General features: G+C 44.0%; 1 protein-coding gene across 1 annotated transcript in view; it reads left to right on the forward strand.

Moving 5' to 3' along the window:
• The window catches only part of Limch1 (LIM and calponin homology domains 1), a 290723-nt gene that overhangs the window by 78102 nt on the left and 186711 nt on the right, over positions 1-25910 (forward strand).

Below are 25910 nucleotides of genomic sequence, written 5' to 3' on the forward strand. Positions count from 1 at the left end.
GGAGCGGGAGAGGGAGCGGGAGAGGGAGAGGGAGAGGGAGAGGGAGAAAACCTTACACTGTATGAGTATTCATCTTACACATAAATTGGTTTGATGGGTCTGCCCAGTTCTCTGTCCTCACCTCATATAAACTTGCCTGCTTCCTACTGTCACCTTCAGACATAATCCCGTCATTCTCTTCCATAGTTCCCTTTGTAATTCCATGCACGCTGAGTATGTGTATCCACCACACAGTGTGACGCCCCTTGGGGCCTGGGGTAGACTATTCAGTCAATAACGGAACGAGCCAATTAGTCGGCCATCGCTATTTTGTTAAATCAAACTAAAATTTATTTTCCATCTCATCAGTAGGTAGAGAAATGATTCTGAAGAACGTTTATGTGTTTGCTAATGGAGATTGTGTAAAGACAATGGAGCCTTTTCAAAAGGTTGTGGCGGGGAGAGATGGGACAGAGAACGAGAATGAATACATGTACGAGGTGTCTAGGGGTGGTACATGCTTCCTGGTTGTTTTTGAAAGACAAGGCAGGGATGTAAGATGTGCAGGGCACACCAGCATCCATGGCAGGCTATTTTTAAGGAAGAACTTGTGAATCTGATAGGATCTGACTATACCTTACTTCCCATACATGGTGGGTATGCTTTAAGGACAATCCCATGTTTAGCCGTGAGACAATAGAAAGTGGAGATCCTGACCTCTGGTTCTGCAGCAAAGGCTTTGAGAGCTCAGAGATGTGTATAGCTGTGGGGTTTACCCCTCCTCCCTCCAGCATGTATGCAGCTTTCATATTTTATGAAAATATCCCCTGTTGACTGATTGGTTGTGGCTATTGACATGTGTACGGTAGATCCAGCCATAAGACATACTGGGGTTTTCTGTAGGTTTGATGGCTATAAATATTTAAGTGGAGTTAATTCTCCAGGATGCAGCTCTCTCAAATCAGAAGGAAAACGATACCTGAGCATTCTGCATGATGAAGAAAAAGAGGCTGTTATCAATTACAGTGTTTAAAAGGATGGCTTCTGATAAAAGGATGACTTGTTATTTAATATGTCAGTCAATATTGGGAGCAAACTCTGCTGGATCACATCTGGGGATGTTTCCTTAATCCTAAAAGGAAAGAGGTGATCCAGGAACAGTAGAGGTGGAAGCAGAGTTGGATAAAGAGAAAGGGGACACGTTGTTTGCAATGCTTCATGTAACTGAGGATGGGGGCTGGGAGAAGACATGGCCGTGGTCCCGAGGGGAACAAGGCTGGCTGAAGACGGTCCATCACTGTTGCATGTTCTGTTGAGTTACTTAAAGTCCTAAGTTGTTCCTCAGTCTTCTGTAATGACAGGTGTTGTGTTTTACAAAAATAAAGGAGGAGAGAAGGAATATGTTTGATGGATGTGGAGTCAGGGTGGGGTCAGGGGATGCCTCTGAGGGCCCATGCTGGGGCATCCCTTCCCCCTGAGGGACCATTCCATAGTATAGAATAGAGTTTATTCAGGGCATGGGGAGGGGAGTTGAGAGGGTAGTAGAGACAGAGAAAGGCAGAGAGAGTGAGAGAGAGAGAGAGAGGGAAGAAGAAGGAGGAGGAGGAGGAGGAGGAGGAAGAGGAGGAAGAGGAGGAGGAGGAGGGGAGGGGAGGGGAGGGGAGGAGGAGAGGTCAGCCATGAGCACATGGAGAGAGATGGGTGAGGGGAACTGGGAGAGAGGGCTAAGAACAGAGCTAGAGAAAGAAAGCAAAAGAGAGAGGAGCGGGCAAGCTCCTCTTTTTACAGTGAGTCAGGCACACCTGGCTGTTGCCAGGTAACTGTGGGGTGGAGCCTAGACAAAATATTGGCAACAGGAGTCTTGTAAATCACCTTTTCTCCCTCACCCCACCTCTCTGTGTGCGCGTGTGTGTACATGTTGTGTGTATAGAGACCAGAGATCGGAGTTGGGTGTCTTCTTTAGTCACTCCTTATCTCACTTTTTGAGATGATCTCTTACTGAATCTGAAGCTCACCCATTTGGCTTGTCTGGCTGGCTGGTAAGTACCACAAATTCCCTGTGTCTACCTCCTCAGCGCTGGGGATACTGCTGTGCTGTGCTGTGTATGTGGGTGCTAGGGACCCAGCCAGGTCCTCAGGTTTGTGCAGCAAGCGCTTTATGAATGGAATCTCCAGTCGACTCCTTACTGTCTTAACCTGTTGCTAAGGGAGGAACACTTGATGCCATCCTTCTGACCAGACGGTAGGAAAACGAGACCAATGCCTCATCCATTCAGTGTGTTTCTATCTCAACGTTCTGTCATTTCTGCTGTTATTTAGCTCCTGGGTCTGAGACAGACTTTTTCATTATTATTATTATTATCATTATTATTTTACTGCATAGGTTCTAATAATACCAGTGAAACAGCTAGATTAATATCTTTTATACGGTCTATCAGAGTTTATAAAAATTTATGACTAAAAGCAATGTGTGCTTTAATGGCTATTTTTGGGGGGAGGTGGGGCACAAGGCTGGGTTTATATTTCCCACAGGGCTCGTGCTCTTAGTTTCTGTTAACATTTGTTTTAGGGTTTCAGGACTCATATAGATTTAATAACAGAGAACCAGGATTCATCCAGTTGTTCTCAGAAATCTGTATGCCTGATTGATCCGAGCATTCTCAGCTTTCTTGTGATGTTTTAATTTTTTTTTGATGATGTTTTCTTATTCCAAAACACACAGCCAATTCCCCAGGTACAGGACATTTTTGTCTTGTCATAGCAAATAATTAAATAGCACTGCTGTATTATCAGACTGATCTAGATGTAAAACTCTACAGTATGCCCTGTCTGCTGTCTTAGAAGCTCTTACTTTGAAAGAAGACAGAGAAAGGCGGAAACGGGAGGTAAATGCCTTGGCCAGTTGCTTCTTGCTGTGTACCAAACTGCCTGCCTGGCTACTAGTCCTACTTACCAAGTTACTCCAAAATACCATGGCTGAAAACTTACAGAACTGATTTCCCTTGTAAACCTGCACCTTGGTCAGAGCTCTGCAGAGATAGCTTGCCCCTGTTTCTTATGTTTACCACCTGTGCCAGCCTAGAGGGGCGCTGCATCTGACACTGGCTAGCTCACAGCTGCAGTGGCGGCTACTAGAAGTAAGCCACCTCCTGAGAGGGACTATTATGCTTCCCACATGTTTCTGTATAGTCTGGGCTTCCTCACAAAATGGAGGCTGGCTTTCAAGGGTGTAAGCTGAGAGGCCAACTAGCAGCCTCTGTTACAGAAGCCCTGGCTGTCGAGCTGGAGACCTATTAGAGACTCGGTAGATTCATGTTTAGAAATCCAGAATTCATGTATTGGAAAAATACAGAAGAAAATCTGTATACTGTCTACCATAGGCATAAACTATTGGGCTCACTGGACACACATCTCAGGTTAGTCAGGATTTCTGAAACAGTTTAACTTCTGAATTGTCAAATTTATCTTACTTTCACAATCTTCTCTAAGTTATTCTACTTATAATAAATTGGACCATCTTGCTTTATTGGCTCACACTGTGTGTTTTGTGGAGGCAGGAGAGAGACCCCGAGGGAGATTATGGATTTGAGACAGTTACCCCCTGACCTAGGGAAAACAATCAACCAGGCAGAATATAGCTTTGGATGAAGAGTGATGTCATATTAATAAGAACTTATAATGTTTACTGGGAACTTTTAAGCTCCCCAGTGGCAATGTAGAACAGGTAGTTTTATTAGTTTGACTTTATGGTGAAGAAACCTGGCCCAGGGCCCTGAGTCATATGGCGAAGTACAACAGTTAAAACATAGCACTGAGACAGTTTGGCTCATGTGTCCCATCCCTCACCCTGGGGAAGGCAGAGAAGTTGGACCAAGCCCAGGGCTTGCCTTCTATTGCTTCTAAGCAGTCACATGCCCAAGCATCTGTGAAGAGCTACAGAAATGGATTAAATGAGTGTCTGCAAATCACCTAAGTGATTTGTAAAAGTCACTCAGATGCTGAATGGGGGTTTAAAAACAAAATATCGAAAATATCATCTTTGCTCCTAAGGGCCTCGTAATTTAGCAAAAGTATTAAAGTACCATAACTAGAATATAATGCAAACAGCGGGTAACATGAACAAGAACTTCTAAAACAGGGAGGTCCAAGGGAAGGGGTGAGAACTACAAGTTAGAAGCTTTAGGTAACCGATGAGCAGTGAGTATGTGGAACCTAAGTCCCACTTTGAAGTGGCACTCACCTGTAGCCGTGCGACAATAGCCATCACGTATGTAAATGGAGCATCCGGTAGTTCATTTGGGATACGGGCAGGGAGAAAGGAGCCAATACTGAAAAGGAAATTAAAGTTGAGACTAGAGCTAGCAGGGAGTGATTGACAACCTGGGATAGTGCCAGGGGTGGAGGGGGTTTGCAGGACCTTCCTTGAACTTCTGAGACATGCTAAGTCTTTCAGTTTCTGTTTAACTGGCGTATGTTGGTCTCTGTGTCTCATGAATCCCAGTTACTATAATGTATGATATGCCAAATAATAATAAATGTCTGATATACTTCATATAATTCTTTATATACTCTCCAGATAGTAATGTATCACAGAAAGTGTATTCTATACCTGGGATAGTAATGGAGAATATTTTCTATAATACATTACTACTGTAAAGAGATGAAGTATATGAGATAACTTCTATCATACATTATTATTGACATTTATTTATTGATATTTTCGGCATGTCAGTGGGGGATGGTCTTGATTATCAATTGATGTATTGGAAGGGTACCAGCCGACTTTGGGTGGAGCCATCCTGGGCAGGAGGTCCTTGGGTATATAACTAAACATGAAGCCTGTGGATGAGCCAGAAAGTAGTGTCCCTCCATAGTTTCTGCTTCAGGTTCTTGCTTGAATCCCTTGCTCTGACTTCCCTTAATGGCGGCCTGTGACTTGGAGGTAGAAGCCAAATCAAGCCTTTCCTCCCAGAAGTTGTTTCTGATCAGAGCATTTTATCACAAACATGGGAAGGGAACTGGAAAAATTCCTGAGAGATCTTGCCTGCAGCATACATCATTTTGCCACTGACAATGATGAGTGTGCTGCATGGCAGGAGTTACCAGTAGTGGTGTTGGCAATAATTAGGTCGGCGTTAAAGTGGAAAATGTAGGATGCTGTGTTAGTGTTTAGCCAGGAAAGCACAGTCTTGTTAAGGCTGGATGCAATGCCATGTGTCCATAACCTCATCCCTTGGGAGGGTGAGGCAGAAGGATCATGAGCTTGAGACTTACGTGAGTTTCAACCCTGTCGGGCTGCATGTCTGTCTCACCAATAGGGTGCCTGAAGCATCCGGCAGAAGGCAGTCCGTAATGGTGGTCCTCGGTCTCGGGGTCCCAGTCTCCTGTGTATCCAGGCACCTCTGGGATCCTGCTGGGAGTTAGGAATGGAGGGAGGTCCCTTGTCTGTGCTTCCCCTCCTGGCTTGGTGTCCACATACTAGGCAGGAAGGGAAAGGTAGAGCCTGGGATGGGGGCAGAACCTGGTTTGGTTCTGAGTGAGGGCCAAGGCCTGTGATCTTGATGAAGAGAGATGGTTCTTGCTTGTTCAAACTGCTTTATTTGATGGCAGATGTGAGTGCATACACCTTATTCAGGGTGAACCAGGGATTAAATGCCTTTTTCAGGAAGGAATGCCCAGGAAGGGAAAGCTCATTGGCAAAACACTTGGGGGTCTATCTAGATAACTCATCAGCAGGGAGAACTCTGGGTTTCTATGCTTTGTGACTGATTGCTATAGTCCTCTCGGTGGGGTATCCTGGTTACACGTGTTCCAGAGGAGGAAGAGGCAGGCAGGGAGTGGCCCAACTCCTATAGTTCTCAATTCTGAGATTCATGGGGTTTGGGCTCACCTCAGCCTTACCAATTCTTCTGTCTGGTGGCACAGTCCACTTGCACCACACAGCCCATCTAGGGCTGAAGGAGTTTAATAGAGGAAATGATTGTGGGTGAAATAAGAACCAAATAGCACAGAGAGAGGTGCTCTGTAAGTTAGCACGAGCTAGAAGCTAGCTACCGTGAACTCGATAAGAAGATAGGGAAGACACATCAGTGTTTTGGGGTTGTGAACTTGTCTAAGACCCCCCATAATTAGACATCCAAATTCAAAACTCACATAGTTGGGATTGAACATAAGACGCCTTCTCTAACTAAACAGAGAAGGGGGAGATGCCAGAAGCCAGGACCCTCGCCCTTACCCTTACCCCCTACCTTTCCCCACCTGCATAATGTCCTCTGAAGCTTGGCAGCTGCAAGATCCTGCTTAGCAACTGCAGATAGACTCAAAGCAGAGTACCATGTCTTCTTAAGAATAGCAGGGAGACCATAACTCAAGCAGTGTACCATATCTTCTGAAGAACTGCAGGTAGATCATAATTCAAGGCAGTGTACCATATAGACCATGACATGTTTCAAGGCACAGGCCAAGAAGATTTTGTACTTTTCCACCACCTGGACCCTCTTACCCCCTCCCCTTGTAAAACATGCTATAAAAAAGCATTTCATGTTAAAAAAAAAAAGAAATTAAAAAATATATATATATAAAAAAAAACCAAAAAAAAAAAAAAAAAGAAGATAGGGAAGAGATGGTGTTGGTGTTGGTGACGGTGACCGCAGGAGGCTTGGGCTAGTGGTAACTGGTTGGAGAACAGAGGAGACATGGGAGGAGAAAGATGGCAGAACTGAGAGCAGAAGAATTTCTTGTTTTGTGGGGAGGACTGGATGACGTAAGCCTGGACCTTAAAGCTACTTCTTAAGGAAGCTGGAGAGGTAGGCTCTTTCTTGGTGGGAAGAATGTTGACTGGCCACTCTTTGTTTCTACTTGTTAGCCTTAAAAATATATGAATAATTTCCCTACCTGTATCTTTAAGCTAAAACTTCATCGAGTTAAGTATTTCAAATTGTTAAGAAGATAGGCTGAAGGTGACTTTAAGGATGACATCTAAAAAATGTCTACGGGTATGACCTCAGAATTGTTAGGAAGCCACAGTTGCTGCTAGCAAGCTTCTGCACTATTCTTTCAGGGCTAGTTTAACGCTACCGGGGAGTCTGGGTCTGTGGGAGCACCTCGCTTCCCCGTCGATCTTCAGCCAGAGCAGTCAGCTTTGGTCCCAGGTTCCTCTGCTATCCTGAGACCTCTCTTGGATGGTTTGTAGTCTCTTGTGAGTGTATGTGTGGGGTTTATGCATGCTCTTTTGCTTTTCCCTTGTAAGATTTGCTGTGGACTAGTGTTCAATGCCACAGTGGCACGCACAGTGGCAAGGAGATACAGGGAGGTGAACTTCCTGATGTCTTCAGTTCTCCCGGGACTTGACCAACCAGAAATGGACTCAACTGGAAACTGCTGTTGGTTCTTTCCTTTTAAATCAGCAAACCATCTCTGTGTAACTGACTTGTTTCCTTCCACCAATCTGCCTAGCATTCTTGTGGAAATAGTAATGATGACCTTGTATGTCGTGGTTACTCTATGTCACTCCCTCCCTTAAGCACCAGTGTTTTCTAAGCACCTATGAATCTGTTGAGTCGTCAGGAAATCATACACGAGGCTCTACTGTTATCTCCAGCTTCGCAAAGGGGAAAGGGAGGCAGAGTGTTTAAATGGACCGTTCCTCAGCTAGGACAGTTGTCAGCTCGGCTTTCTTGTTCCAAACCTGTTGACCACATCCCTCTTCTTCCAGTCCTGGTGATGTGGAGAGCAGTATACACACACATTTCTTTGATTGATTGAAATGACTAAAGACATTTTGGCTTTTTTAGTGTTTAGTTCATTGTGAGTTCCACAGCTTTGGCTATCTTTTACTTAAAAAAAGAAAAAAAATCCATAAAGGAATGTTGAAGTTAGGTTTTAAGAAACTGAGATCTGTGGTTTCCTTGACACACCAGGTCTGTGGCTTCACGTCTTTGGATCCAACTAGACAGGGATGTAAAACATTTAGAGAGGGGAGATGCACCTTAATTGAATATGTGAAGATGTTTATGTCTTAACATTACCTAAACAATGCAGTACAATGAGTATACTTCTCATGTATCTCTTAGGTATTGTTGGTAACCTAGAGATGACCTAAATACAAGGGAGAATACGTGTAGATTCTACAAAAACCCACACCAAACAGCTACACTATTTCCTATAAGGGACAGGAACACCCCTGTATTTTGATACTTAAAGGATCCTGGAACCAATCCTTTATGGCCAGTAAGAGACACCTGCCTGTTCCTGACACATAGTTGCTGCTTCAAGTCACATGAGCAGAGGAGTCCAGTTTCAGCTGATGGCTGCATCCTTAGACTGTCCTGTCTGTGACAGCTTTCCACAGAGGAGATAATAAAAAGAGGGAGAGCTTCATGGAGCTGCTTTGAGAGTTGCATCTGAACCCAAAAGAGACAACTGGGTTCTTGAAACCTGGCAGAAAAATAGAAAGCCCGCAGTTTAATCTGAATTAGAAAAAGAGATATTTTTGAGGGCTTAGAATTTTGTTGAGAAAGCCATCAGCTGGACATTAGCCTGAGTGGCATGTCTTACTCATGCTATCTCAAATACTTGTCTCAGTTGTGTGTGTGTGTGTGTGTGTGTGTGTGTGTGTGTGTGTGTGTGTACGGAGAGGAGGAGTGTCTGTGTGTTTTGAGATAATATCTTACTATTGTATCCGTGGTGGACCTGGAACTCACAGAGATCCTCTAGCCCCTGTGTCCTGAGTGCTGAGATTAAAGACATGTACCACCATAACCACCACATCCAGCTGATTGCCTCAGTGTAAAACCGTAAAGAAGAAAAGTGTTCAGCACTTAAGTGATAGACTAATGACTTGAACACGTGCATCACAGGGCCCTCTACCAGGGCCTAGCCCATGATGGATTGTGCTATGAGGTTGTCTAAATCAGTAGCATGTTTTTGGACAGCTTAAAAGACATCAGTCTATAACATTTTGGCCAGTATAGCAGAGGAGGTGGCTGCCACTTCAGGTCTGTGAAGTTCTCTCTGTGTGATAAATAGTCATAAAGGGGGCCATCGTCTGGAACATCTGGGTGATGGAAAGACTGCTTGGAAAGAATGCTGAACTTTGTGTACAGCCCCAACATCTGGTGTGGGGACTTGGTGGGTTTGGGAAGGGGCTACATGTTTGACATCTGCACATTAGGTTTTCAAATGTTCTTTTCAAGTTGTTTATGTTGGTCCCAGTTGACTTGTTTCCTCTAGGAAATAAAATGGAGCTGCAAAGAAGGATTAATTAGATTCTGTCTCTCTGGAAAGCCTCCACCAGTGACTGATGGCCCGAGATGAGAATTTTCCTGAATTTTCAAGTATGACTTTTTTTCCTCAAGTAGCTGTCAGTGTGGGTATGCCTCAAGAAGAAGAAGAAGGAAAGAATGTTTTGCCCCCATAAAGGTCGAGTGATGGAAGAAGAGAGAGAGAGAAAAATAATCCTGCAGGAATCGGTAGACATTTGTCCTGGCAGAGCAGAAGTAATTCAAACATAAGTTAAAAGAGTGCTTTGGATCTCACAGGAAAACATACGTAAGCCATCAATTGGTGTTGGATACATCTTGAAATTTTGAACTTTCATACATAACATAAACCAAGAAGACCACAAGTTTGATACCAATGATCCCAAACCACAAAGTAATTTACTTTTATTAACATTGGAGTAAATACCGATGTTTGCTGGCATGTGGTTTGGAGATGAAAACATGAAAGAAAAAAAAAGTCTGTTTGGCTTTTGTTTCCCCCAAAGCTAAAACAGCTGGCAAAAGGCAGAGCTTTGCTTCCCTTGTAATTGTCTAGAAATTTAAAATAGACGTTATACTTTTCTGGAGTTTTTGTTGCCATTCCATCTTTCCTGGAATCAGTAAGCATAAGTTTAAGAGCAGGCATCTGTCTCCTGGGTGTCTATGTTATGAGAGAGGCAGCTTTAGGCACCAACATGGCACCCGTCTTAATGACCTTGGGATGGGGATCCTGAGTAGGAGCCAGGATCTTGTATCATCTGAAACTGAACCATGCCAACCATTCTTCAATACGACTTACTGTCCAGCAGTCTCAAAGGGAGTAATATAAGGAGAATAAGTTCAGAGGAGTTTAGTCTCTGTCTTTCTGTCTGTCTCTGTATCTATCTCTGTCTCTGTGTCTCTGTGTCTCTCTCTGTGTCTCTCTCTCTCTCTGTCTCTGTCTGTCTCTCTGTCTCTGTGTGTGTGTGTGTGTGTGTCTGTCTGTCTGTCTGTCTGTCTGTCTCTCAAACTGTGAGGTTCTTTGCCCAAACTCTATTGAGTGCTTGAAGATCTCAACAGGGTAACTAAATGTCAAGTGTATAAGTTCTAGCCATGACAGTGACCCCTGAAAAAACAGTTTTCATGCCACACCCACGCTCAAAGATCCGCCACAGCCTGTAGCAGAGACTGTATGATCTGTGCTTAGTGTCCAAAACAAGAGAAATTGAGAAACAATTTTATGGTCTTTCCCTCTGCCAGTTAGTCAGCGATCAATGGGCTAGAATCCAGAATGAGGACATTCACAAGTTAAGTTAGGAGAAACCTGCTGCTGAGGCCTTGGGTGTAGCAGGTGTCTCCCAGGAAGTGTGCACTGGCTTCCCTACACAGGACCACTTGCCTAGACCAGCCTTCCCCTTTCCTTTGCTGTACCATCGTTTGGATGCACACGGAGGATGCTGTTGCCTCTTGCCCGGCACTGCTGAAGCCATCCCATTTCTTTCCCTTGGCCATGCTTTTACCTGTCTCCTCTGGGTGTGCCGCTGACCTCTTGCTTTCGTAGTTCCTTCCTCCCTCCTTTCTGCTCGCTCTCTTGCTGCAGACATTTCCTCCACTGGCCTCTCGTGCAGCAACTTTTTGTTTCCCATGCTTCTTCCCTTCCCTCCTAATTATTTAGATCCCCAGCACAGATGAAGTCCGCTTATTCTAAGCTCTCCCCACACAGGATACCTTTCTCCCTGGGACCTAACAACAGTAGCAACATTACAGTTGTGTATGAACCCACTTTCTTCTTGCCTTGTACCTCTCTGTCGTGTTTCTTGTGTTGAACACAATCTTCCTTCATGGTAAGGCCATATAAACCTGAATGTCCTGGATTGTAAAGATACTTCCTGGGTCTCAGTGGAAGAGCAGGAACATCTCTGCCATCCTTCAGGAACTGGAAATTGGTGGTGGCAGTGCCTCTCACCTTGCCCCTCCTGAGATCCATATCTGGCTCTTAGTGCATTCAAATCCTCAAACGTGTAGACTCTTTCTGTGGACTACTATACTTCTGTTAGCAACTCCAAAGCAAAGAACAATCCAAGTTGCATTTCTACTACTGTCATTAAAAAATAATTCTTGGCAGGGTAAGGTTTCTTTCTGAGAAAGAGAAAGAGAGAGGTGGGGGTGAGGGGGTGGCCTAGGGCTCAATCTTGAATATCATGCACCTTGCTTGTAGTGTATGTATGTGTGTGTATGTGTGTGTGTGTGTGTGTGTGTGTGTGTGTGTACACGTGCATATGCCTGTTAAAGGCCAGAAGAGGATGTTGGGTGTCCTGATTTACCATTCTCCACCTTATTCCTTTGAGACAGACTTTCTCATTGAACTTGGAACTAGGAGGATGGCAGGCTTGTGAGCCCTGGGGATCTCTGCCTCAGTCCCCAGCACTGAGATCACCACTCTGTTGACCTCTTTTAAAAAATAAGAATTCAGGAGAGTGACTTCAGGTCCTCTGACTTACCCAGCAAGCACATGCAAACTTAGCTGTTTCCCCCACCAAAGACCACTAAAGAATTCCTTAATTCTTTCCTGTTAGCACACTACACACCTGTGAGCTGGTCTCCTGTCTGCCTCATACTTTACTCTCAGATGAGAAGCCTCTTGATGGTCTATGAACTGATGGTACCCTTGGCCTCTACTGTTGGCATGCCAGTGAGGTCCAGAATGCTCTTGGCCAGATGACTGTCCTCAAAAGCTTGCCTCTTCTTAGGCTCTCCGCCTTTTGTGAAGACCACCTCCCATCTGAGATGCCCCCTACTTCCCCTTCTTCTGCAGCTTGCACCATACTCTCCGTGTTTCCGGTGTTCCCAGGCTCTTTATCCATCATTTTCCTTTTCCTTTTAAAGAAGTTAACTTGAGACACAGACGACAACCCACTTAGCCTTGCTCTTTGTTTCTGCCTCATGAAGAACTGCATCAGAAGTGTTTTCTCTCCGCATAGCTTTTGGTTTTAATTTTATGTGAATTCTAAGCGTCTCTGATTTGAAGTTTTCTGTTTGTATTGGTCACGGTCTTCAGTCCTGAAATAGTCCACCTGAAAAAAGCAACCTGAAGGAGGAGACACTTATTTTGGATCACAGTTTAGAAGTTCGAGTCCCTGGTGGTCAGGAAGGCATGGCAGCTGAAGTGGTTGTGTTGCCACTGCAGGAGCTGGCAAAATGGCTGCTTCAAATCTTGGTAGACCAGAAAGCAAAGAGTTTAAGTAAAAAGCGGGCAGGTCTAGAGCCCTCAAGACTCTACCCTCAGTGACCCATCTATGACATCCTTGTCTTTCTCTCAAAAGGTCCCACAACCTCCCAACAGCTCCACCAACTGGGCACTGTGTTTAAATGTCTGAGGATGGGGTGGGAGTTTGGATCTTTGACATTTCATATGCAAACCATAGACTTCCTAAATGCTAGTAACACTTTCTTATCCACTTTGAAAATCTGCAGCCTTCTTTCCCTATACAGTCGCAGTAGCAAACCGTGACACACTGCCTGAACTTTTACAAATAAAGTTTTATTAGCTTAGCCGCACACTTCCATTTATGTATTGTCTATGGCTGTTCTCACACTGAAATCCTAATATGCCTTTGCAACCTGCACAACGAGGCTTGGATACCTGTGGGTTTAATATGTGGCCCAAGACAATTCTTTGTCCAATATGGCCTACAGAAGAAAAAATTGTGTACCCCTGCGAGGTCTGGATGATGTGTGCTCTAGGTCAAGTTCTTTTCTGAGCGGTTAGTGTAACTTTCTGGTTTATCACTATTCACTGTGCGTTAAACTACTTGGTAAGGTTTGAAAACAAATGCGAGTGGCCAGCACAATTATCCCAGAACAATTATTATCCCAGAACAATTAAATTCGAGTCTCTTGTTGAGGCTGTGTCTCAGGTGATTGTGGCGGTGTAGTTGGATCAAGAAGTACAATTACTAAATCCTCTTCTTTCTTGACTAATTGAAAATCTTTGCTACCTGAGCTTTCCAAATTTATGACCTTTACCAGGGTTTTGCAGGAGACCCTTAGCCACATTTGGGGCTGGGAGTTCCCTGGGCTGTGTGCATGTCAGAAGTTATCGGCCTGCTGGAAACTCTGAAGATATTGGAGGCTAATAGTTCTGTGTTCTTTACTTTTTAGATGTTAATGTAACTTTCTGGCCCATCACTGTTTGCTTTTCCTTATACTTTTGGGTTCTCTATGTTGTGTGTATGTGTGTATGTGGGGGAGGGGGTACTTGTCTGTAAATTCCAGTGTGGATGCTGGAGTTTAGTATTGAAATCTTTTCATCAGTTGCTCTCCACATCACTTTTCTGAGACAGAACCTGGAGCGTATGATTCCAGCTAGGCTGGGAGGTCTGTGAACCCCATGGACTCACCTATGTTCACCCCCAGTGCGGAGGTTACAGTTTGGTCCCACAGTGGGTACTGGGGATCTAGACTCAAGTCCTGCCTACAGAGCCGTCTCTGTAATCTTCTGATTTCAGGATCCTTTGCTGTTATTTGTAGAGTGCCTGGGTTAGCCTTTGTGTGGCTCAGTAGGTATTTCCAGACGGCGACTTCTTAAACTGTACAGTTCCTTTGAAACCTTATTATTTTTTAGTTGTGATGATACACCCACAAAAGTTGTTTCTTTATCTGTAAGCATGCAGTTCAGTGGCATCAAGATTGCTCATCTTGCTATGCACCCCTCCCCATCAGCCAGCCACAGAAGTCTCTCCTTTCCCTCTTGAAACTCTGCACTCATAACAATGAGCCCTCGGTCCTTTGCCCTCAGTTCCCAGCAACCACCTTCCCACCTTCTGTCTCTATGAATTAGATTAATCTGGATGTGCATCACTCACTCTTTGTCCTCTTACTGGCCTAGTCCACTTACTGCAGTAACCTCCTGGCTCAGACACATCGGATCATATGTCAGAATTCCCTTCCCTTTTAAGACCGAGAAATAGCCATTGTGTAAATATATACATTTAAAACTCTCCATCTTCAATCACCGGCTATGAGAAATCATGCAGCTGTAGACATGAATGGATAAATGCCTCGTTGATCCCAGTATGTTCCCTTTTCATTTGATACAGCTCTTGTCCTGTCCAAGGGAAGTCAGATCCAGCACCTGGTCCTTACTGTTCTCACGTTAGACATGATGTTTGCAGGAGGTCCGTGATTAACAGTCATTGTCTAACTCTTGTCTGTACCAGGAAACAGAGTAGTTGGTATCACGAGTGTGGGTACCAATGAACTCAGAAGCCAAATAATCTTCACCTTTGTCCATCACTGTATGTTGGCACCATTGACTCCTAGTGGGCTCCACACATGTGTCATAAATTGCACTTCTTGATGCTTGTTGGTGGTTTAAGAAATGTTCATTTTTTTCATCTGCTTTTCAGCCAAATGGCAGCTCTGTGGTACAGTAGCACAGTAGACGAAGCTTAACTCCCAAACTTACGTGTTTTTATGTTTATGGGTCTGGAATTATATTGGGCTCAATTGCGTAATGTGGGGCTGTGGATACAGTTTAGTTGGAATGTGCTCACCTAGCATGTGTGAAGAGCTGGCTTCAATCTCCAGTACCACAAAAGCAAAACGAAACAAAGAAAAACAAAAAACCCTACTCTCCCAAATAAACAAAACCAGCCAGAAAACAAAACACATTTTTAGAATCCAAGAAGCTCTGAGAAGTGGAAAATGTCTGAGAAGTGGAAAATGTCTCTTAAGTTTGTTTTTTACCTTTTGACCCCCTCTTCTCTCCTGTAGCTCATTTAGTAGTAAAATATTAAAATATTGACTCAGTCCAAAATTGCTTGGAGCTATCCGCTACCTTCACTTGTTCCATTGAGTGTGATCATGTAAGGACTGCATCATAAAGATACTGTGTCTGCTTATGGATCACTTCCCTTGGCCATCTGGAGGGGTTTCTAGAAAATGGTACTTGGATCACATGGCCATTATATAATCTGAGATATTATAAATCCCAAATTTAGAACGAGATTGGCAGCCTTGGATTATCGGGCATCTAGCTTTCTCTCATTCAGTTGGAGTCAGTGGGTGGTCACTCTGCAGACAGCAACGGGAGTCTTCCTAGCTTTATGCATGCCTCCCACCTATTATTTGATCAGTGTGTGCTGTGCGACAATATTCCTAGGGAGCCATGAACAAATATCTACTCACTCAGTTAAAGAAATGATAACAGACCAAAGTAAGGATTCCTATGAAGTCCAACTTGGCAAACCAATAGGTTTTATTGGGGCTACTAACAGGAATATGAGTAAAGGTTTACTTACAGGAGCAGGGATGACTCAAAGGTAGATGGATCACCAAAGAACATCCCAGTCTAGGTGACCCCTCATGAAAGTTGAAAACCTGGAGCAACTGCACAGCCTGCAGGCAGCTCAACAGGTTGGTGAGTGCCCTTTCCAGGTGTCTCAGGTGGTCTGAGCTCCTTCCAGTTAGCTTAGCTTTGATTCTTTCTGAGAGTGTCTACTTTATATTTGCTTCAGGAGGAAGGAGTTTAGTGAATCTGATCGATTTCAGGGACTTCTGAGAGCTATTTTGTTGTCTGCTTCCTGAGCTTAACCTAACTTTCCTGCAGGATGGAATGTTTCACCCTCTCTTAGGACATCCTGTTGTTTGATCCTCCTCTAAATATCCTGCTCCTTAAAGAGGTTCCTTCCAAGATAGATTTTTTTTGATCATGGAGATTGCTATCCGACAGTGTGGCAGTTCAGTTTTTGAAAAACATTGCTTTACTTTAGGAAACCCAAGCTTGGTATTTATACTGGTGTGGTTAAATTTATTTATTACGTGTGTGTGTGTGTGTGTGTGTGTGTGTGTGCATGCAAGCACATGCCACAGCACATGTGTAGAACTCAGAGAACAGCTTGCAGTCAGTTCTTCATCCACTGTGTGAATCCTGGGGATCTGAACTCTAGCCACGTGCCTTGATGGCGAGTGCCTTTACCTGCTGAGCCATCTTGCTGACCCTATCCTGGTGGCTTTATCTTCCGAAAACTCAGCAGGGGATTTTTCTTCACAACTCTTGAAAAACATGGCATTTGGCAGGATGTCACAGATGTCGGTGACCTAAAGGTCATCCTCTTCATCTTTAGGGGGTGATGATCATCAGTTTTACGAGGTAGCAAGCCAGGACGCTATACTTTTAGAACCTGGACTCTAACTTATTAATTAATTAATTAATTAATTAAATGTATATAAGTACACTGTAGCTGTTTTCAGACACACCAAAAGAGGGCATCAGATCCTATTACAGATGGTTGTGAGGGACCATGTGGTTGCTGGGAACTGAACTCAGGACATCTGGAAGAGCAGTTAGTGCTCTTAACTGCTATGACATCTCTCCAGCCCCAACACTAATATATTTAAACCACTACCCTATCCTGGCAACAAGACTACACATTTGAGTGACTGACGACTCTTTTCTACACAGCTCCTTCATAAGAACATGGGCTCTTGCATCCCTCCAGAATGCATAGCTGCAGTACTGACTCCCGTCTGTCATGTTATTTTCTGCCTCCGTCTTCAATCCTGTAATAGATTTGCAAAGCCTTTGAAGTGGTCTTCATCTGGAATGTTCCATCCACTAATGCTCCCATGTCCTTGTCAAAATGAGAGATGAAGGGGACTCTGAATGTGGGCTGCCAGCCATGCTTGCAGCCATAGGCACTCTACATGGTGTCCAAGGCCTGGCTGGGGACACATTCCCGGAAAAGCTTTCCTTTGAACAACCCCCTTTCATGATTTTCTATCGCTAGTTTTGAGAAACATGCAAACTAATCTACCCTTTAAGCACAATTCCAGAATTTGGGGCTGGTGGATAATAGCCACCAAGCTATCAAGGTTCTTAAAAGGGAGCTGAGGGGTGGAAGGAAGAATGGGCCATCATGTGAGCAGCCGGAAAACGTCTCCATCATGTGAGCAGCCCATGAAGTACCTTGTGTGTGTTGAATGCAGGTCTATGCATGTGAGTGTGCAGGTGCACACATGTGTGTTTGTGAAGGCCAGAGGTGGATGTCTACTGACTCTTTCAACTGCTGTCCATTTGTTTACTAAGACAGGGTCTCTCACTGAATCTGGAGCCATTGTTTCAGCTAGACTGGCTGGCCAGTGAGCTCTTGGGCCCTGCTTGTTTCTGCCCCAGTGCTTGGTTACAGATGTACACCACCATCCCCAGATTTATGTGGGTGCCAAGGATCATAACTCAGCCCCTTACGCTTATGCAGCAAGCACTTGAATCACTGAGTCATCTCCCCAGCCCAGTACTTTCTTAGTCAACACTTGGGTATACTTTTAAAAGTTATTATCATCATCGTCATCATCATCATCGCTGCACCTAAGCCACAGTGGGTAAGCAAGACCATCCTGCATCCACAGTGAAGCTTTCTTTTAGAAGCTGACTCACCCTGTACTGGTTTTTAATAAACGCTCAAAGATAGTGGGAAAAGCTGGGTGGAACCATGCTTGATATTTCAAAGTGAGCACTTGAAAGTCTATTTCTGCCTCTTAGTAATAGGATCTCTGAGGATCCAGAATTATTTTTGAATTGGATTGCTGGCTCCTGGAGGCCCCTAGTACCCCAGATCTGTCCTCTGGTAAGGACACTGTTGTGATGCCTTTTGCATCTGGCCTTTGAGGAGGCAAATTGTTTAAGGCATTGCTGAGTCAAAACCTAAGAAAGACCTTGTGCTAATCCTCCCTGAGGTTGACCAGATAGATAGATTGACTTCACCTACCTGTGTCTAATATCAATGCTTTAATAGCTGGGTTTTAAAATTTCTTTTCTAATGAAAAGGTCAAATGAAGTGTGTCTGCATTGTTAGGCTGTCTGGGATCTGAATTTCATACATTCAGTCATGTGCTTTTACTACGGGAGCGTTCCTAGGCTCTGTGTATGTTCCCTTCCTGCCTCGCCTATCCCAAATCCCTGTGCTGAAGAAGCCCTTTCTTTACTGTCCCCACACTCACCACTCACTTGCCTGTTTGACTTCTTTGAATATCTTGCTGTTTTATTTCTTTAACTTTGCTTTAAACTGCATATCTTACATGGAGTGTATGTGTTTGAAGTTTACATTATTTATTTATTGTGGATATGTGTTGGTGGGTATGCATGGGATGGCTGATAAGGTGGTCAGAGAACTTGTGGGGAGACAGTTCTTTCCCTTTCACAGTGTAGGTCCCCAGGGATTGAACTCAGATCATAAGGTTTGGCAGCAAGTGCCTTTACTCGCCGAGCTGTCACACCTACCCACAGTGTTGTCTTCAAATGTCCATTATGTCTTGAGATAGTTTGCTCAGAACCACAAGAGTCTGTTGAGTCTGTATTTCAAAATCTTTGTTTTCAATATCAGCTCTTTGATTTTTAAGTGTCAATGGCTATCTTAGTCTGTCCTCTGTTTTAATGACAGACTGCCCAGCCTGGGAGAGACCATGGACTGGGAAAATGATAAAGAACAGAAATTTATTTCTCATGGTTCTAGAGGTTGGAAAGTCCAAGTGTATGGTCCAGTGGGGTTGTCTTGCAGTGTGTGTCACTGCACAACATAAGGGCAATTGAATATGCAGAGAAGGAGGGAGAGAGAGAAGGAGGAGGTCCTAACAAGTCCACTCTTATCTAACTAACAGACTGTGGCAGAGGAGACTTCTGCATCTGAACACTTCTTAGAGATCTTCCCCCAAATACTGTCAGAGTATCAATTCAATTTCAACATGACCTCTGGAGGGGACATTCAAACCTGAGCAATAGCGTGTTCACATTTAATACACATGACCTGTGTGTCCAAGATAACAGGGGTTCCACATTAATTCTGAGGTTGGGGGACTCTTCAGCCATTGTGCTATGAGTTCATCAGCTGTGCAGAAAGCCAGAAGTCCTTGAGCCAATCTGCTGAGCACTGGCCCCAGCCATCCAGAAGACTGATCTTGAAAAGAGGTCTTGGGTCCACAGGCTGGGGAATGCTGCTTTTCACACCATTGGAAGATCTCATGAGCATGCTGTCAGCACGGAGTTGAAAAAGTAAACAGAGCATTCCCCAAACTTATTTGGCCATGGATCCTTTTTCCACATCAAATCTCTCTCAGTCCCATGGAGCCTGGGACCCTGTAAAACACACATTGAGAAGTGCTGCCGTAAGCATTTTTTTCCTTCGGCAGGCAGAGAATCTGTGAGAAGGCCAGTCGTCATGAAATGATTATTTAATTCCTCTACAGTCATGAGGGGAAGGACAGCGTTAACCTTGCACTTTTACCCCTGGCCCTTCATACTGCAAGAGGACGACAGCTCTGTGACTGTGAATCACTAGGGTCTGCTAGTCCCAGGAGTGGGAGGAGACCAAAAGTTGTGTGTGCTGTGAACCTCACATTTATTCAGGTATCAGGTCTGTTTCTTTGTCCTGCTTTAGGCAAGACATTAGGCATTGTGTACCATAGCATATCCAGAGACAGGCAGCAGGCACTAGTTAACCAAAGAAAAAAAAGAAGCCCTCCTCTTTCCTCCTTCCCCTCCTGGCATGTGTCACCCAATAGCACGTGGCCAACCTTACTAGCTTTTCTTCTTGTCTACTTAGCAGTGCAATAGGTTTGGGTAGTATACTCCTTATCTTGAAAGTAGGATACTTTTCTCCCTTTTCTTGAAATGTTCATTTACTTAACTGCCTGCAGTTAAACTGGTTAACTGCCGGCAATTTACTCAGTTCAAACCCGTGTCAGTCTACCCTAGAATGGATTGGGGATGCTTATTAGCTTTGCTGTAAGTCTCTCCTATATTGGAGACAGAAGAATCTAGATGTTTATATAGACAGAAGATTTTTATATAGTCATACACTGTTTTTAGTCATTATCTGGATAAATTTCTCTAATGTCACAGTTATTCAGAGATTATCAAACAGAACATTACTTACAAGTGATCTCATTGTCCCACAATATAAAGGACACAGAGGTGAGTTTACTGTGTGGTTCTGGAGTCACCTCACGGGGCTGGAAAAAGACTGTGTCTATTTTTTTCCTGCTTTGTACTCAGTGACATCATGCTGAGGCTAAATTCAGCCATGGTAGACATGTTGTTTATACCACAGGAGTTGAGAACTGCTATACACGAAGGCACCAAGGGTCCTCCATCCACCATGAAAGCTGGTAGGCATTTAGTGGAACACCATGGGTCCTGGGCTCACTCTCAGACTGACTTGATTAAAGTTGTACATCCTTGCCTAAAGTTTTGAGTGTGCCTACATTTTGGCTAGGAGCCATCACATGATATCAAGTGGGAAGCTTCCTCATTGTGCCTTTGGGCACACCAAAATATTGGGATTTGGGCTCATTTAAGATGACTTCAGTCAAGTGCCCCTTATGCTCCCATAACTCTAACTAAAAGGCCTTTTAGATCTTTTACCCTTTAACTAACTCTTTAACAAGATTTTACCCTCTAGCAAAATGTACCGCCATATAAGAGTGCAAAGTCTTAACACAGCGGTTCCCAACCTTCCCAATACTACGACCCTTTATTACAGTTCCTCAACGTTGTGGTGACCCCCCATCCATAAAGCTATTTTCATTGTTACTTCATAACTGTAATTTTGCTATGGTTATGAATCATAATGTAAATATTTTTGGAGATAGAGGTTTGCCAACGAGGTTATGCACCACATGTTGAGAGCCACTGTTCTAGCATTTGCCAGTTAAACATAGACCTCTTCAACTGAGTTCCTTGAGCATGCTCTGCTTGTGTCTTCTTTAATTTCTCTGGCATGGCATAATGCTAAATCGTGGTCAAACAGTTCTTTGTAACTTGAGATGAGCCTTCTTCCTCCTTGGCATGCACATTCTTTAGACATGGAGGTAAGGGGAGCCAAGTTCATTGATGGGTCTATATTCACTCTGCTTCGTAGAAGCCAAGACAGATGCTGTTTTATTGGGTGGCAGACACCTCACTGCTGGTTCAGTGAGACCCATTGATGGATGCTAGTTCAAAAGATTTGGATTACCACCTGATATCTTCATCACAAAGTAGCTTCGAGAACAGGTTTCCTACACTAATGCATTATTTTTAAGTTTAAAGAGCCAGTGAAATGCTGGGTGGTGTCATACACCTTTAATCCCAGGACTCAGGAGGCAGATGCAGGCAGTTTCTGAGTTTGAGAAAACCCTGGTCCTCAGACCGAGTTCTAGGACAGCCAGAGCTACACAGAGAAACTCTGTCTTGAACAATAACAACAGAACCATTGAAAGATGAAGACATGCTCTGTCTTGTGAATGGTCCTTAAGTGGAGCATCTTGCCTTCCTTGTCTTTGTCGGTACCCTCCATAAATGCTTATTTCTTCTTCATTACACAGGGGATCAAGTTGTATGTAGGATTATTTAAGATGGATTACTGGATACCTGTTAAGATCTTTAAAAGGCAGAGATAAAAATCTAGTAATATCACAAAGCCTTTTATTATTTCATCATATGAAATGAAGGAAATCATATGGTATGAAGGAAATTCATGATGTACGCCCATATATTTTAGTAGTTTTCTGGATTTAGGAATTTATTTTCTTACTCCCCACTTAGAGGAAAGGGTAGTGTGGGGGGTGGAGACGTTGAGACGGACAGCAGAGAGTCAGGTTTTCATTTATAACTTAGCAGCATTGCCTAATGGCTGCAGGCATGGGTCAGGAGTCAGAGCACCCTGCCTGTTAGCCTCTCCCGCCGGCTAGCCCTAGGTGATTGGACAAATTGTTTAATGGTTCATAGTTCAGCTTCTTCAGCCTGCAGCGGGGATAATGATAACACTTGCATGGGGCTCTTGATGACCCACTGAGTACTTAGTGAATATCTGATGAACGATTCCTCCATGAACAGACCCTAGGGGCCCACACAACGGTTTAATAAGCATTAGGGTAGCAGGACTTTCCAAAGAGTTTTCATGGCCAGGCAAAGGTGAGTGAAGCTAATTAGCTTCAATATGTCTTCCCCTGGCTGCCTTTGTCCCTGGTCTCATCTGTATAGCCAGCCAGTGGAGTTGTGACCGTATCATGTGGTGCCACGGAGCTGGAGAGTGAGCTTAGTAGAAGATACTGTTGCCTATTGCTCTCATTTCCAGGCAAGAAGCAGAGGTGACAGTGGGCTCAGAAAAGTCTGTGATGTATACACAGGAATCTTATAGAAACAGAACTGTGGGTAGAGCCCCATTTCCTTGACTTTGGGCCTTTCTTTCCCAATGCTGACTAGGCGTTAATAGGCAGTTGTGTGATTCAAACAAACAAACAAACAAACAAACAAACAAGCAAGCAATAGAATATTAGATTAAGGGGTTCTATACTCACACCAACTTAAATATCCACCTGGAGCACAAATGATAGATTCTCCAAAAAAAAAAAAAAAGAGTTCGATTTGTTTATTTCACAAGCTAAATAGTACAATAGTCTCTTTTTCCAGTATTCAGATGTTCATTTTAAAATACACTGTTGGGTAGGCTTGGGTAGATCACAGCCACTGACATGGGTTGATACTGTGGTTGGATGTGGCTTGTCACCCTGTGTTGCCTCAGGGCTCTGCCAACAGGAAGGGCAACAGCAGATTTGGCCTCTTAGAGCCAAAATAAACTCCTTTCCTTCACAAAATGTTCTGCCTCATGAATTTAATTGTTATCACACAAAACAAACGAATACACGGTGTAGAAAATCACAAAAAACCAGAGGCGCTTAGCTTGGTTAATGATTTAATGTGCACAGCCTTGTAATGACTACGTCAAATCAAGAAATAGAATCTTCGTACCCTACCTAGAAAGAATCTTCTGTGATATTTTCCCTCTTTTCTCAAAACCAGTCTCCTCATTGTGTGTGTTTATATGTGTGTGTGCGCTTGTGTATGTGTGTGCACATACGTTTGTGTGTGATGTGGATTGTGTGGATTCATACATGTTCCCGTCTGTGGAGTCCTGAGGTGACTTTTGAGTGGACTTTAGAGCCCCAGGAGCCTGTCTACCTTGTTTTCTGAGACAGAGGCTCTCCCTGAGAAACTGCGGCTCAGTAATTAAGTTAGGATGGTGAGCTACAGGGAGCCACCTGTCTTCTCTCTTCAGCACTGAGATTATGGGCGCCTGTCCCCATGCCTGGCTTTACACGCAGGAGTGCTGGGGACCAAAGCTAGCCCCTCACACTTGCCCGCTTGCCTTACATACCTGCCGTGCTGTTTCCCTGGCCTCACTCATTTCCGGCTGGTCACTTCTGGTGCTGCCCCTAAGCATTAGGTTACTCGAGTCAATTCTGAAATTAAAAAGGCTACTTACATTTCTCAGCTGTTATTCTGAGTATTTCACCATGCTTTATTTTTGTTTGGTAATCTAATAACTTGTTTGGGTGAATTTCTAGTTTGGCTCTGATGCCATTTTCCATGCCGCACATTGGCTATGTCCAACAGTTTTGTGGTCGCTTTGGATTCTTAGCTAAAAATTATTCCATTATTAGAATATCAAATAGTGAAATCGATCACGTCTTCAGACGGGCTCTGAAATGGCTACAGGACTGTGTGTACTTGGAAGAGCCTCCAGTCCAGTTCTCTGCCCAGCATCAGGAAGCCAAGGGGTTGACCCCTTCTTCCTCTCATCGTCACTCTTACCATCATGTCCATGGCTGGCCAGGCCAGTTCTGGGTTGTGAGTGAAAGACTGGGTGAGTTGACACAACTCTGGTGACTGACGATGAGTTGGCAAATGCCTGTCCTTAAATAGGAAAAACATTCCTAGAGAAGAACGGGAAGGCCCCAGATGAGTTGTTGATGAACACTTGCTCTGGGATGCTAAAGTATATTTCAGCCCTAGAACCCAAACAGCATTTTATTATCAACATTTTAAAACATATGGAAGGGATGGAAGGAGGGGAAAGGGAGGGAGGGAGGGAGGCAGGGAGGAGAAAGAGGGGAGAGGGAGGAGGGAAGAGAAAGAAGGAGAGGAGGGAGGGAGGAGAAAGAAAGGGTTTAGAATGGGGAGGCAAGGAGGAAAGGAAGGAGAAAGAGAAAAGAAAAACAGGAGTGGAGAGAGGAAGGGAGAGAAATAGGAAAGAATTTCTGTGAGGCAGGATCCAAGAAACCCATGTGTCCTCGATCAGATATTAGTGAGTCTTGGCATTTTCTCTTTGTAGCTCATACACATACATATACATTCTTAGTATTTTTTTCAACAGTTTCCAAAGGAAGTACAGGAATCAGCTACCCTTTTCCTCTAAGTACCTGAGGATACATCTGAAGAAGAGCGTCCTCCCGGGTAATCATTGTCACTCCAGGAGTGAACAGTGACAACTGATACCATAAGTGACCAGTTGTGCCCCAGATGTCACCCATGGGTTTTTTTTTTCAACCATTATCTTACAAAGACATATGCATTACATGTTGTCATGATGCTTTTTGGTCTCTTATTTAGGAATATCAGCCTTTCATTTTTTCTTCATGACAAAGACTTTTTCTTTTAGATGTCTGGTTTTCTTATGAACGTATCTTTTTTTTGGGGGGGGAGCGGGGCGGGTTTGCCTGGCTGTCTTTTTATGGTCTCCTTTAGTCCTGTCAATATGCTTAGAGACTCTCTCATTGGCTTCCCAGCCTGATTTTATGCCCAGCACCCTTTCCAAGGACAGAGTAGCATTTCTGAATACAAATGGAACCCCACCCCCCCCCGCCCTGTTGTGGCTTTCCTTTCTTTTACATGTGAACCCTGAGAAACATGAGAGAAATGACAGTTTCCCCATTTCAGAAGCACGGAATGCCCCCACCAGACAGAATCTACTCTATTTCCTGACCTCCCACAACCAAGTAAATAACAGGCTCCTATAAGCACCTTTTAAAGACCATGAAGCAAGTTTGGAGGGGTGAAGCCTCCTGCTCTCAGCTCCTGAGCCTCAAACCTGGAATCTGAACCCAGATCTGCCTAATTCAGTGGCTTTCTGCTTTGCTGTGACAGTTTTGCCAGATTTAGCCCAGAACTACAATGTTTATTGAAGAAACAACACGATAACCAGGTAAAAATAACCGTGGCTTCAGGAACTCACAGGAGACAACATGCTTAGCTCAGAACATCCTCCTGGCCTGTTTCCCTCTGGACTCTTCTTTCTCTCCAATCTGTCACTGAGACTTTCAGCTTTGGTGGAACTCCTTGTGTGTGTGTTGTCTGTCTTTCTCTACAACTTCTGTCACCCTGTCTGTAAGGGACAGCTTGAGAATGTGGAATGTGCAGACACAGTTAGCTGAACCCACGCATACGTGTCTGCATTGACCCATTTTCTGTGTCCAGATCATTCAATGCTTAGCTCAGAAGACTGAATGCTCCCAGGGTACTTTTCAGCATCAGCTGTATTCTTTTTTTTTTTTTTTAATTTTTTTTTTTAAATTTATTTATTTTATTTATGAGTACACTGTGGCTGTCTTCAGACACACCAGAAGAGGGCATTCAATCTCATTACGGATGGTTGTGAGCCACCATGTGGTTGCTGGGATTTGAACTCAGGACCTCTGGAAGAGCAGTCAGTGCTCTTAACCGCTGAGCCATCTCTCCAGCCCATCAGCTGTATTCTTAATTAGATTTTTTTTTTTTGTAGGCGCTGTCAATCTGTGGCTATAAACAGCGCCTTCTGGTTTTCCGATGACATGATGAAAATATAAATGGATCTTGCAGATTGCGTTTTATTATCCTCC

Source organism: Grammomys surdaster, unplaced genomic scaffold (assembly GCF_004785775.1).
Source record: "Grammomys surdaster isolate TR1022 unplaced genomic scaffold, NIH_TR_1.0 150, whole genome shotgun sequence".
Taxonomy (NCBI): Eukaryota; Metazoa; Chordata; class Mammalia; order Rodentia; family Muridae; genus Grammomys; species Grammomys surdaster.